Source organism: Sorex fumeus, unplaced genomic scaffold (genome assembly GCF_029834395.1).
Source record: "Sorex fumeus unplaced genomic scaffold, SorFum_2.1 ptg000058l, whole genome shotgun sequence".
NCBI classification, from domain to species: Eukaryota; Metazoa; Chordata; class Mammalia; order Eulipotyphla; family Soricidae; genus Sorex; species Sorex fumeus.
Genome location: NW_026606115.1, coordinates 14890743 through 14905081, shown reverse-complemented (window position 1 = coordinate 14905081; position 14339 = coordinate 14890743). Strand labels below are relative to the sequence as shown.

At 38.3% G+C, this 14339-nt stretch overlaps 1 protein-coding gene across 5 annotated transcripts in view; it reads left to right on the top strand.

Annotated features, from left to right (window-relative positions):
- TMEM164 (transmembrane protein 164) overlaps window positions 1-14339 on the top strand; it is a 544838-nt gene that overhangs the window by 80916 nt on the left and 449583 nt on the right. The gene's annotated exons all lie outside the window — the stretch shown is intronic.

The window sequence follows — 14339 nt, the reverse complement described above, 5'->3', positions numbered from 1 at the left end:
ATCAAATCTAAGTCTCTCGGGCAAGTTCACTTAAATGAAATTCTCCAGAGTCCCGGAACCCTTATTTTAACCATGAGTTGTGACCATCTCAAGTATCAAGCCTTTTATTAGAGTTGCTAATGAGAAGCTAAATCGACCAAATTAATCTCATCTTTCTCCCTTCTTGGACTCTCATTTTGGATTGTTTCTGAGCAGTGAAATGGCCTCAAGCCAGAGAGAGGGGCAGGAAGTAAAGAACCCAATAGATCCTTGGATAATTCAGAGTGGTACAAATGGCTTTCTGATTTACTTAAATCATTAAAGTGTTGGGTAGGGGAAAGTATACCCCATTTGCTGCTTCAAATAGCTCCTTGGAATAGCCATTTAGTCTCTTGCCTTGGGTGAGCAACTTTCTGCTGGATGAGGAATAATGGATCCTGATTTTATGTATCTGAAACTTAGCTCCTGAGCGGGAGGAGTATTTAATCTTGTTTCCTTCCTTTGATTTTTCAAAATGAGCTCAATTTTTCAAGTGTAATGTTTTAAGCGCCACATTTATTAGTTTTATTTCATTATTCACTTAATCACTTAATCACTTAATCCCCGTTATTCATCGATTTATTCGAGCGGGTGCCAGTAACGTCTCCATTCATCCCGGTTGCGTGCTAGCGTAGCCCAATGGTATCTGTTCGTTTTAGGAACATGTAGAGCCTCAAACCGATCATTTAGGGTCTTGACGAAGAAGTCTGACCATTTCATTATTAGGAAGGTAAAAATTCCGATTAAAGAAAATGTAGACACACCTAAAGAAGAAAATGCACATCAAGTGTAATCCTACCACCAGGAGATAATTTTGGTTTTTGCCCTTCTTTTTTTAATAAGATAAGATCACGTTTAGTTTTTTTTCACTATATCTTTTCTCAATTAAAGTTAATTTATATATACATCTAGACATACAAAAATCACAGATATGGTTGCTGGATTAATTTTTTATGGCAATACTTTTGTTTTTTATTTTCCTTGTTCTGCTTTTGCCTTTCTATGCCATCCCAGCATATTACTACACCAGTATGTCCACTTCTGGTTTTTTCTGTGTGCTCATAGGCAGGCATGTGCACATACTCTGACATACACATATACACATAGAAGCACATATACACACATAACATGAGTTTGGGGATGTTTTGTTGTTCATTATTTGTTTTTCAAAAGTAAGTCTACCATAGTTTCATTATCTTAAGGTTTTAAAATATTTAATTGATGTGCAACAATTTAGTGGTTCCTTATTAGTGAACATTTACATTCATTCTTTGCAGATTTCTGCCACTACTATCAATGCTGAAATAATATTATTCACCTGTCTGAATATACTGGTGCTTTTAACTCTTTATAAATAAATAAAAATACATATATTTAAATACATTATATATTCAAATTAGATATTTTGTATTGTTTTATAAAACCAGGCTGCTATAATTTGCTTTTTCTTTTTTGTATTTAATGTATAAGAATTTTTTTCATAGCCCAGCCAGCATAAGATGTTTTGGTTCTTTTATAATTTTGATGGGCTGGAGTATAGCACAGTGGGTAGGGCATTTGCCTTGCACATGGCCGACCCAGGTTCGAGTCCTCTACCACTCTTGGAGAGCCCGGCAAACTACCGAGAGTATCCCGCCCGCACGGCAGAGCCTGGCAAGCTACCCGTGACATATTTGATATGCCAAAAAATAGTAACAGCAATTCTTACAATGGAGACATTACTGGTGTCTGCTTGAGCAAATCGATGAACAATGTGAGGACAGTGCTACAGTGCAGTGCTATAATTTTGATAACTTAATGGATGTATTTTCTTCATTACTGATGAATTTCAGTATTTCACCTATTTTTTAATTATTTCTGTTATTTTCCCATTTTTCTGTGAGTTGTTTATATTTTACTTAACTTACAAAAGTTGGTTGAATAATTTGGATATTTGTCCATAATCATTGGTAAGTTTTCATTTACCAAATATGTATGCTCTGACTTTGCTGATGGTATAGATTTCTCATATAATTTTTAAAATACATTTTCATATCCAAATGCAATTTTAATTATTTAATTTCTGGGTTTCCAGTCTTGGCTAATGGACTGTAATAGCATAATATGTAATTACTAGTTTTCCTTGTGAATTTAACTACTGTATTTGTATTCTATTAAAGTTTTTTTATACTAGGATCCATTTATGGATTCTCTATTGTTTCATCTGTTTGTGTACTTTCTGGGAGGGATTTTTTTTTTCCCTTTCTGTCCTACCAGGTTTTTATAAGATGACATAAGACAGACGTACAGGAGAAAAAAACAAACTTAATTTCATACACATGTGAGTTCAACAAAGACATGAGGTGGTCCTGCAGTCATGCCATTAGGATTTATATGCCATACTGGGCTGGGCAGAAGGGGCTCCAGGTCTGAATCTTCAAAGCCAAGGAAGACAATTACAGGATGAGAAGAGCATATGTTTGTCATGCTATGCTGAGACAAAGCAACCAGAGAAGACTGAGCAAACAGGCCTGCTAAATCATCCTGACCCCCAATCCACTGCAATTAGCTCATAGTTTTTGTCTTTAACCCTGGTGCTAGCTCACTTCCTGGGACAAAGTTGCTATCTAAATTATGTTAAGCAGTTAAGGAAAGGGTAAAATAATGCTTTTCTGAATCAACTGAGATCTAATAGCAGTTAGCTGAAAACAATCCATAAGCCAGGCAGCATAGTTTGGGGGCATTTACTCTGTTCACTTCCCCCAATACCTAAATCATATTGATTTCATTACATTAGGGCTGGAGCGATAGCACAGTGGGTAGGGCGTTTACCTTGCATGCAGCCAACCCGGGTTCGATTCCTCCGCCCCTCTTGGAGATCCTGGCAAGCTACCTACCAAGAGTATCTTTGCCCGCATGGCAAAGCCTGGCAAGCTACCCGTGTTGTATTTGATATGCCAAAAACAATAACAACAAGTCTCATAATTTGTTGTGAGATGTTATTGGTGCCTGCTTGAGCAAATCGATGAACAACGGGAAGACAGTGCTACAGTGCTACATTAGTTAAAAATGTTTTCCTTGGCCAGTCTTTAACATTTTTTTCTTACATACAAATTTTAAGATCACTTTCAGTCAAATCTCCTGCACAAAATTGGGTTCTAAAATTAGAATTGCATTAAATTTGTATTTTTTGTGAGAATCAATTTTTTTTAAATGATACAGCTCTTTTAACCTGTCACTGTCACTGTCACTGCCCTCCCGTTGTTCATCGATTTGCTCAAGTGGGCCCAGTAACGCCTCCATTGTGACATTTGTTACTGTGTTTGGCATACAGAATATGTCATGGGTAGCTTGCCAGGCTTTGCTGTGCGGGTGAGATACTCTCAGTAGCTTGTCGGGCTCTCCAAGAGGGGCAGAGTATTCGAACCTAAGCTGGTATTTCTTTCTACTCAGATCTTGCTTTGTTTTTTGATTTTATTTATCCTCTTGTTCTTATATCCCCTGTGCCTTTATGATACATTTATTCCTGGAGAATTAGTAATTTTGGGGAGCCCATTATGATTGGAATGTTTTCTTCCTTTACTTATTTCCTTGGGCTGGAGTGATAGCACAGCAATAAGGTGTTTGCCTTGCAAGCGGCTGGCCAAACTGGGTTCGATTCCTCCGCCTCTCTTGGAGAGCCAGGCAAGCTACCAAGAGTATCTTGCCCGCAAGGCAAAACCTGACAAGCTCCCCGTGACATATTCAATATGCCAAACACAGTAACAACAAGTCTCACAATGGAGACGTTACTGGACCCGCTCGAGCAAAATCGATGAACAACGGGAGGACAGTGCAGTGCAGTGCTGCTTATTTCATTGGTAGAATTGGAAAAGTTTATTGATTTTAACAATGGTTCTTTTGTCTAGCATTTATATAAAAATTATGTTAGTTCTAACATTTTATTTTGCTTTTATTCCTCCTTTCCCAAGGTTAGTCATTTTCTTGTATTTTTGTTTTTGCAGAAACTCAAATACAGAGTTTTGAAAAATGGTGCTGGGGGAAGGGTGATTTCTAAAATCAGTTTCAAAGTGTATTTGTTCTTTTGTGTTTGCTTTTGGGGTTTGTTAAAGAGATAGTTTTGAAGGAGGGTGGTTTCTGTATTTTACAGCTGTTTTCTCAATGTTTATTGTTGGTATATATATTTCAGTTAAGTTTTGGTACAATGAGTTGTTGATAGATTTTCTGATTTGAACTGCCCTTGCGTTAATTATCCTGTCAGTCCTGCTAACTATAGTACATTATAGTACATTATTATTTTACTATATTGTTAGAGTCTGTCAATCTTTTATTTAGAACTTTCCCTCAGTTTACCTAAATGAGTTTGAAGTATTTTTTTTCTGGTAACCTTTTCATCAGATCTAGTGATTAAAATTATGAAGGTTAGGTAAGATGAGCTTTTGACTATTCCTTCCTTTTTCTCTGCCCTGGAGTACTTTAATTGCCCTTAGAAACTGTGATTTTCAAAGGTCAAGTAAAACCCAACCATGAAACTCATTTGGTCTTGGGGTCTTTTTTAGTTGGCAGACTCTTAATCACCTTTCCAGTGTCTTCTTGGATAATTAATCTATTCATCTTTGGGGTCAATTCTGGTCACTCATTTTTGCTGAGAAATTATCTATTTCCTGTATCTTCAAATGTGTTGTCATGGAATTTAATTAGGCATATAGCAGCCTCTTTTCTCATCATTTAAAAATATCTGTATGCATGGGTTCTATCTTGGCCTTAGTTTGTTCTTTTTTTTTTTACTCTCTCATGTTCTGTTGTTAGTAAGCACCTCATCTAATATCAGTTCCTTCATGGTATCTACTTTTGGATATTTTTCTTCTTTTTACCTAAATATATTTTTGTACAATTCTATAGCGTTTACTAAAATTATTTTGTTGCTTCTTCCTACTTTCTGCAATCTCTTAAAATGAGTATTCCTTCCCCTGTTGTCTTCTTTAGTTTGGGTTTCCTATTCTGCCCTGTTTACTTCAAATGTAAATTCCCCCTACTTTATTACAGACCCTTTAATGACATACTTTAAAATTAAAGTTTACATTATAAGGTAATGAAATATAATTTGTTAAGTTAGTAGATGCAATAATAAAGATACAGTGAGATCACATATATGTACTATTGACTAGATATCCTCCAAAGAGACTATGTGCCCTTAGCCTAGTTCCTTCTAATGATAACCTCTTGTAAAAACTAGAGTGAAAAAAATCACAGCTAGGTTGTCAACATATATGCAGAGTTCACCACCTTAACAGTTACCCTGGTGCCCTTATAAAAAACATATCCACTATCATCCTAGCTGTACATTATATCCTTATATATGATTAATGTCAACCAATCTGTTCCATATTTGTATAAGTTTGCCATTTTAAAATGCTATAAAATTGGATTGACCTTCCCGAGTGTAGAACTAGGAACAACCCCTGAGCATTACTGGATGTGACTCAACAACAAACAAAAGAAATAGATTGGCCTTTTTTATTCCTCAGCATAATTTCTTGGAGAACATTCATTATCCACATTTACCATAGACATTGTTTTTCATGGGTGGATAGCATTCAACATGTGCAGCAATGCACATATAGTAGGAAGATAAAAATCAGTTCTCAAATGTAGACAGGTTTGAAAAATAGCTTAGTATCATTTCCTTCCATTCTTCCTCTCTTACTTCCTCCCTTCCACTGCAGTGCCTTGTGTGGGTTTATAGGAGTGATTCCAGGAGAGTTTGGTGCTGGGGATTATGTGGTGCTGGGGATTGAACCCAGGCCTCCCACATGCAAAACATGTGCACTATCCTTTTGAGCTATTTCTATGGCCCCACTGTTTTCAAAGTAATCTGCTTTACATAATCTAATCTTTAATGCCATGAACTAATAAAGATATTTCTAAAACTGCGAAATAAAAATTTGTGGGTAATTTGGCTAAAGATTACATAGAGATGCAATCAAGATTCCCATTCTTCCTTTACTTGCTAATACTCATAATCAGAGCTTGTGTGCTCAGTACTCTTTCTGTGCTCATGATACTGAGCTTGTGTGCTCAGTACTCTTACTGTGGACTGTTTAATTTTATTATTCCAACCAACCTATATAGTATGCAAATAGTATTTTCAGTGGGATCAAAAAAAATAGTGGCTCAGAAAGTTGAAGTGACTTAGTGGACTGTGCGTTATGCAGGTGGACTTTGATTCAGTGTCTGTCTTACCCAGCTTGCCAAATCATTTTATTAGTCAAGTGAATGTTTTTTGCTCCTCGGTTTAGTGAAGGGTTAAAACCATTTATACATTCTATTGGGAATTCCATAAATATCACTGTACCTAGATGGGTACTCTTACCAGCCGTGTTCTATAAGTTCATTAACAAACACTCTATACTTGTTCTATAAGTTCATTAACAAACACTCTATACTCTTAATGGCATTTTACTCGGCCAGAAATGCATGAATTTGTCAGCTTCTTAGCTAAGGAGAGACTGGCATATTCTTCACAAAGGCATACCCAATCACTATCATTTATTTTTGCTGAGAAATTATCTATTTCCTATATTTTTAATTGTGTTGCCCAGCAGGAAGTATGCCCAAGGTTGAACAGGGACTGACAGTTTTTTGGGGGAAGAGGGATGGCATTATTCTCCACAGGGTTCCTTTGATATTCTTGACAAGAGAGAATGATGGTTTCCCTTTCTGGCAAGGTCTCAAATGTGGCCATCACTTGACATAGGACTTGCGAAGTCTGTTTTTTGGATCTCTGCCCCACAAGAGGTTATACATCCAAAGCGTAAAGCTAAGATTGGAAATAATTTCTACCTGACCCAATTAACACAGCCATTTTGGGCATGATGCTCTTCTATCTCTAGTAGTTCTAATTCCTAAAATTCTACCCTGGCAGTCTTTGGCCCCTGAAGTCCTGTTTATTTATTTATTTATTTATTTTTGAATTTTGTTTTGGGAGCCATAACTGTTGGTACTCAGGGCTTACTCCTGCCTCTGTGTGTAAGGATCACTCCTGGTGGGACTCAAGACTGTGGGTGGTACTGAGGGTAGATCTGGGGTTATTCACATGCAAGGCAGGAGCCTAAACCCGTACTAGCCCCAGAAGACCTCTTTTTGAATTCTTCTTGTCTACATGGTTGTTCTTAAAGCAGTGGCAGAATTACGTGTTTTATTGTGTGAATCTTTAAATCAAAGCCATGGTCTTTTTGCTCATTTAATGGTTATTTTGAATCATTCTTTCCTGAAGAGCTGCTTGCTGGTACCTTGAATGTACAAGTCACAACATTATTTTTGTCACACAGGTTTGAGTAAAATCAATATATCCTTAATGATCATTCTGCACTTTCTATTCTACTGTTAACTTTGAAGAAGGTTATCTGTCTCAATTACCTTTAGGAAGAACACCCAGTTACATATCAAGACCAATTTGCAAGGGTCAGAGAGATAGTCTGAGTTAAGGCACTTACATACAGCCAAACCTGGCTTGATCCTGGGCACCATGTGGTCCCCTTTGCATGGCCATTCGTCACCCCTGAGAACCCCTGGGTGTGGCCCTAAAGAGAAAATCAACAACCATCCAACAAACCAGACAAAAAGAACCAATTTGCATCTCAGATTCTTAATAGATAATATTACCTTTTAAAAACATGCAAGAGGATTGTGTTACCTAGCATTTCCCAGCTCATTACCAGTGCCTTACTTATTTCCTCTGCCCTTTTCCTCATTTTTTACCCTCCAAATTAAACTTAACAAAATTCCAAACCTGTTACAGAATTATTGTATGTGTCTTACTCACTATATATTTTCATCTATGAATTGTCACTGCATGATCTTTGTGCAGTTCTTACATAGAAGTTTTTGTTTTGTTTTGTTTTTGTTTTGGGGTCACACCCGGCATTTCACAGGGGTTACTCCTGGCTCATGCACTCAGGAATTACTCCTGGCAGTGCTCAGGGGACCATTTGGGATGCTGGGAATCAAACCCGGGTCGGCCTCGTGCAAGGCAAACACCCTACCCGCTGTGCTATCACTCCAGCCCCCAAAGTTTTAATGATTTTTGTTTGAATTGTTTATATACAGAGAGTGCTAACCTTTTATCACATTTTCAGGCAATACTCTCCAGACTTTAGCTTCATGGAAATGTCTGCTTTTGTATTAAATGCCTGACATATTCTACTAGCCCTGCTAACTATTCACAGTGCTTTAGCTGTATACTGTTTTATACTTATTGTTCAGATTGATTAGTTTCCAAACACCCTTCAGACCATTTTAATGTATTCCAGTGATTTTAATGTATGAAGACTCTTCCTATCTTAAGAAAAGGTAGACAATTTAGTTTTTACTAGACATCTTTAGCTTCTTAATTTATCTCAGTAACTTTTGTGAGTATAGGAGGTAGTGTATGATAACTTTGTATTTGCCCCAATTGTTATTTACTTGAACATCATAAATTCTTTTCTATTCTTTATTTTTGGGTCATACCCAGTGATACTCAGGACTTGCTACTGGCTCTGTGCCCACAGATTATTCATGGTGCTGCTCAGGGCACAATATATGGTATGAGGGATCAAAGTGGGGTCCTGTGCATGCAAGAAAAAACTATATTAACCCTTGTAGAATCTATTCTGTCCAGCCCAATAAATTCTTTTGGGTGCACACCTAATTGTGCTTATGGATTACTCCTGGCTCTGTGCTCAGGACTCATCAGTTGCAGGGCTCAAGGAACCATATGGGGTGCTGTGGATTGTATCCTGTTGACTGTATTCAAGGCAAGCACTCGGCTGGCTGTATTATCTCGAGCCCTGCCTATATTATCTGGAGCTGGTTGATCACAACCATTATTCTCCCTTCCAAGTGAACTTAGAATATTTATTTCAGACTCTATCCCCAGACCCTATTAAAATTGATGAGTGTCTTTAAAACTAGCTTTCGTTAATGTTGTAACCTTTTGATATTATGATTTATAATAGAAAACATTTATTTTTTTCTTCATCCTTGGTTCCATACTCATAGCTTCCAAAGCTGATGGTATTTCATAAGACTTAAGAATGATAAAGGGCATCTTTTGTCATGTTAAAAAAAAAAGTAAAGGCCCTCCCGTTGATCGTCGATTTGCTCGAGCGGGCCCAGTAACGTCTCCATTGGAGACTTTGTTGTTACTGTGTCTGGCATATCGAATACTCTCGGTAGCTTGCCGGGCTCTCCGAGAGGGGCGGAGGAATCGAACTCGGGTCGGCCATGTTGGCTGCGTGCAAGGCAGACGCCCTACCCGTTGATGAGCAAATAATGAAAGCGTTGTGGAGGATGGTGGCCAGTGGAATTAACTAGCACAGTGGTAGGACTTTTTTTGCCTTGCCTGCAGCTGGCCCGGCTGAGCCAGGTTAGATTCCTCTGCTCCTCTCGGAGAGCCCGGCAAGCTACCGAGAGAATCTCACCCACACAGCAAAGCCTGGCAAGCTACCCATGACGTATGCCATATGCCAAACACAGTAGCAAGTCTCACAATGGAGACGTTACCGGGCCTGCTTGAACAAATCGTTGAACAACAGGAGGACAGTACAGTGCAATGCAGTGAATTTTCAGATTGACCTATTCCTCTCCTGTAGAGGAGAGGATATGGAGGTTTAGTCAGTAACCAATGGCCATTGTGCTAATCTACCATGACTATGCAATGATGTTTCCTCAAACTATCTGAAAGAAGTTGTGTGTATGGTAGGAGAGGGGGATGTCTAGAGATCTTTCTGGGTTGGTGAACATGTGGAAACTTGGAGAATGGATTGCCACACCCTTTCTTTATATCTCACCCTTTGTATCTCTTTCATTTGACTGTTTACGAATTAAAGCCTTGCATAAAAATTCAGTAATCTAGAAAGCAGATGTTTCTGACATCTCTGAGCTACTCTAACAAATTAGTGGAATGCAAAGAAGGGCCCATGGGAACATCTATTTTTTGTTTTGTTTGGGGGCCACACACAGTGGTGTTCAGGGACCACACACACTGCTGGGGATAGAAACAGGGTCCTCTGTATGCAGGATAAGCATCTTATCCACTGCACTGTTTCTCCTGCCCTGTAATCTCTGTTTTATAGAGAGCAATTAGAAGTACAGGTAAGAACCAGGGCTTCTGAAGTAAAAGGTAACCCCGTGGGACTGAGCCTTTTAGTTGGTGAATATGAATCTATCTCTGGGTAGTGTCAGGATTAAATTAGTCTCCAACTGTTGTTTGCGGTGTGTGAGAAACTCTCTTCCACCTAGGGAAACACCTGATATCTTTTTTTAATTTATCCAATGCTGCTTTTATGTTCTTCAGTGTGTATGTGTGTGTGTATCTGTGTATATCTTCTATACATTTATCATCAGCCATTCCTGCATAATTTGTAGTTTAGATAACATATAATATTTTCAAAATATTTATTTTCAGTATGCCAAAAGATTTTGATTTTGTATTTTATGGTAGATTGCCATACTTAAATACTTCTAATTTTGTTTTTCAGTTGCCACTTTTGGATTAATTTGGAAATAAATTATATCACTCTGATACAAGGATTTAGTTCATTTTAGAGTGAAACATACTTTTCCCTCTATTGCAAGTCTAGCTGTATTGGATGCAAGTTCCAGGACAAAATATTTATTATTTCTTTAACCATTTTTATTGAGGTTCTGGGAATTACAATACTCTTTAATCAATACTTTTTCATGCAGCCATCATAGCAATACCATACCTATCACTACCAAGGTCGATTCTTTCAATAGTAGGACAAAATTATGCAATAGTGATTCTGGAAGAAATTTTTGCTTTGATTCAAATTTTAATATTGCTATTATTTTTTCTGCCAGGGACTGACTGAAATTTTAAATATTAAAATTCAAATTTTAATATTACTATTATTTTTTTTTCAGCCAGGACTGAATCCAAGGCCTTATCCATATGAGACTAGTATTCTACAACTGAGATACTTCCCTAGCCTTTTTCTAATTTTTTCGTCATTTCACATGGGACAGTAACATTTAGAACTATGGAAGTGTTTATAATATTTCACTGTTGACTCGATGTTGATGGCTTAGAAAAGATAGCTGTTTTAATGCTAAGGCATTGTTTTATTCTGACATTACCCAGCCTTTTAAAAATAAATAAAAATGTTTGTTGAATTTGGCTAATGCCTTTTGGACTTCTACTGAGAGGTTCATTTGGATTTTTCCCCTTTGACCTCCACAGTTGGTATGTTATTAGTAGATTTCCTAATAACAACCTTTGTTGAATTTCTAATGTCAGCTTGCCTTTTCCTCTGCATGCCTGGCTTTCATATTTTGAATCTGATTGATTTTGCTCTTTTGTCATCTCCAATGTGAAATTTAATTCGGTTGCTGTAATGTTAACATCTTTGTAATTCTTCACTTCTTTTGTGAAGCTTTCTCCTCCTCCATTTAGTTTTTCCATCTCAATGTTGTATTCCATATAGCTTTCTGCATGTTTTGTAGAATTAATATTTTCTCTTACTCCATTAGGATGTAAAAGTTTTCTAAAGCATTTTAATTTGCTTCTGAAACTGAGTTCAGATTTCTGTGCTTCTTCTAAATCTTCCAACGATTTGTCTTTTTACCTGTGCTGCCAAGGATCCTCATAGGTGCTGTTTTGTTGGGCTGGCAGGGATGTATGTTGATGCATATTTAAATGATGAACAATGTACTCTGTGTCAAAAACATCTTGCAGTACATGGGTTGCCTTTGAATATTCCCAGGTCCTTCTTGGTGTTGTTTAGAACTTCTCAGCTCTACTCTTGGCAGAATGGTTACTGTACTTAAATTCTAACCTGTTTCCAGGGTCTCATTAGTTTTACCTTGGTAGGTTCGCTGGACCTTAGATAAATCACCTACTCTGGGTTCTACGAAAATCTGATCAGATAAAATAAGGGAAAACTGCTACCTCCTGCTGTTGGGAAACTGTTTTTCCCCAACATTCACAGACACGTTACACATCAGGTCCAGGCAGACACGTGGCAAAGGATGACATGTGTGCGGAAAAACCACTACAGGAGACAGCTGATGGCCACTCACTTTATTGCCAACTATACACATATTTTATAGAGGGTCTTGTCCTAAGGGGATGGTCCAATCACACAAAGTTTAGCATCACTGACATATCACCTTTCCAACTCTGCTTTGCTAGATGCTGCAGTTAGGAATGCAGCTAGGTGATAATTCTTGGGGGATGGGACTCAACACCAGATTCCTGGTGCTTATAAAATGCACTCAGACATTCCCTACTGGGTCACTATGCAGGGACAGATCTTATCAGCTCTGGTGCTTGTCACCATGCTCCATATCCTGCATTCATTGCGAGCAGTTTCCCTTTTTTGATGACTCCCACTTTCAGGGCAGAGTAAGTTCTAGGAAATAGTATGCTAGTACCAGTGGCATCAATTCTCCATCTTGGATTTTGGGGAAACTCCAATGAGTGCAATTTTGATTCTTTGTTAATTTTCTTTGCAAAAGTTAATTACGCAAAAGAGACCCATGTGTTCTGTTTGCTGGTAACAAGAGAAACTCCACATTTCCAAGCTATGAGGCAGTAGTGGTGAGCAGTGAAGACTGTTTTTGCTGTCTTCTGGTAGGATTTTGTGGCCCCTGCCTGAGTTGACCAAAGTTTATTTCTCTCAGTAACACCTGCTGTTTATTGCCAATAGAGATCTCTCCAATGTTCATTCAATAGGATCCCCTAGTCTGTTTTTAATGAGTTGGGAAAGCTTTATTTTGCTGTATCTTCATAGATATTTTGGTGGAAAGCTGGAAGAGGCTGTGCTGCCAGCTGTCAGCTCTATTCGACTAGATATGCAGCATAGATTTTAGTTTGGAGAAGAGACCAAACAGTTGTTTTCTGTAAAAGGTCGGACAACAAAGATTTGAAATGGTGAGGCCCATAGGATATCTGTTTTACAACATTTTATTTTTGTAGCATGAATGCAGCATAGAGAACATGTAAACAAATGAGTGTAGCTACATTCGAATGCAACTTTATATGCAAAAAATGGAAGGAGTATCACATGAGGAGGTTCTGGAGATAGAGGAGAGTCACTACTGTGTGACTGTACTTGATGACACTAGATTGTGCAATGAAAAATGTTAAGATGGTAAATTTTATGTTATTTATATTTTATCACAGTGAAAAGCAAACAAAACCACCCAAAACATCAAAATAGAGCCATAGTTTGCTGACCTCAAATTTCATGAAATTAAATAAATCACAGAATGAAAGGGAGGATGAAAGAAAAGAGGCTAGATAAATGGCTTGTGTACAGTGGTGACCTTGCAAAGTTTGAAGGCTGATTTGAACAGATTTCTCCATGCCTTAATGGACGTGAGGTTCTGGAATGTTGCACATTATCTTAGTGACAGACCTCATCATGTTTTATTGGGAGAGAAATACAGATTTCATAGACACACTTTCTGGCTTAAGAATCAGAGTTGGCAGGTTTTACTCAGAGGCTTGGGAAACTTTTGCAGCTGTCAGTAGTGTTCATATCAAATGGAATTCAAAACCCACCCATTTCTTCCTTTTTACTTAAAGTACCATGGGTGAGTGGTGAGTCTTCCTATAGATGATCAAGCCTCTACCCAAGGCAAGCATACTCAAGGTTTTTTGTTATTAACCACGAGAAACTCATTTGATACAAAGAGCAGCAATGGGTCTGAGTTGGCTGTTTCTATACCTCCTTGCTCAAATTCTTTTGCTCTTAGGATTTACTTGTCAGCTGGAGACCTGAGTCCTTGCATCCAGAAACAGCACTGCACTTGGTACCCCCAGCTCCCTTTCTTTTAGTGGGGTAGAGAGTGTACTCCTCCCCCCAGCTTTATCCTTGGCAGCCCTCGATTTGACCCAGACCTGGAAAGAGCCTAATGTCCAACTGTGGCCTCACATCTGCTCAGAAAAGCAGGTCTCTGGAGAGTTTAATGTTGTTCTTGGAGCAGAGTTAGTACATCCTGGGCCTTTTCTCTTTTCCCCCATCTGAAGGCTAGGAGCCAAGATCTCTTGGTGAGACTTAGGTCAAAGATGCCAAAGTTCTGAGATCTGCGGGCAGGGGTCTCACAGCAACCTGGGGTGCTTGGGGTGGGGAAGCTGTTGTTCAGTGTTTCCTGCTCTGTGTGGGGTCTGCTATGAGCTTAAAGGAGGGTATCTTCATCACAGAGTAGTAAGCATTCACCACCATCCCTGCCTTTTCAGTCTTCGTGCCACCAATAAATACAGAAGGTTCTGAGTGCAGCAAACAGGCAGTCTCAGCACGCAGTTTGCTCTTTGCTATCCTGATTGCTGTTTG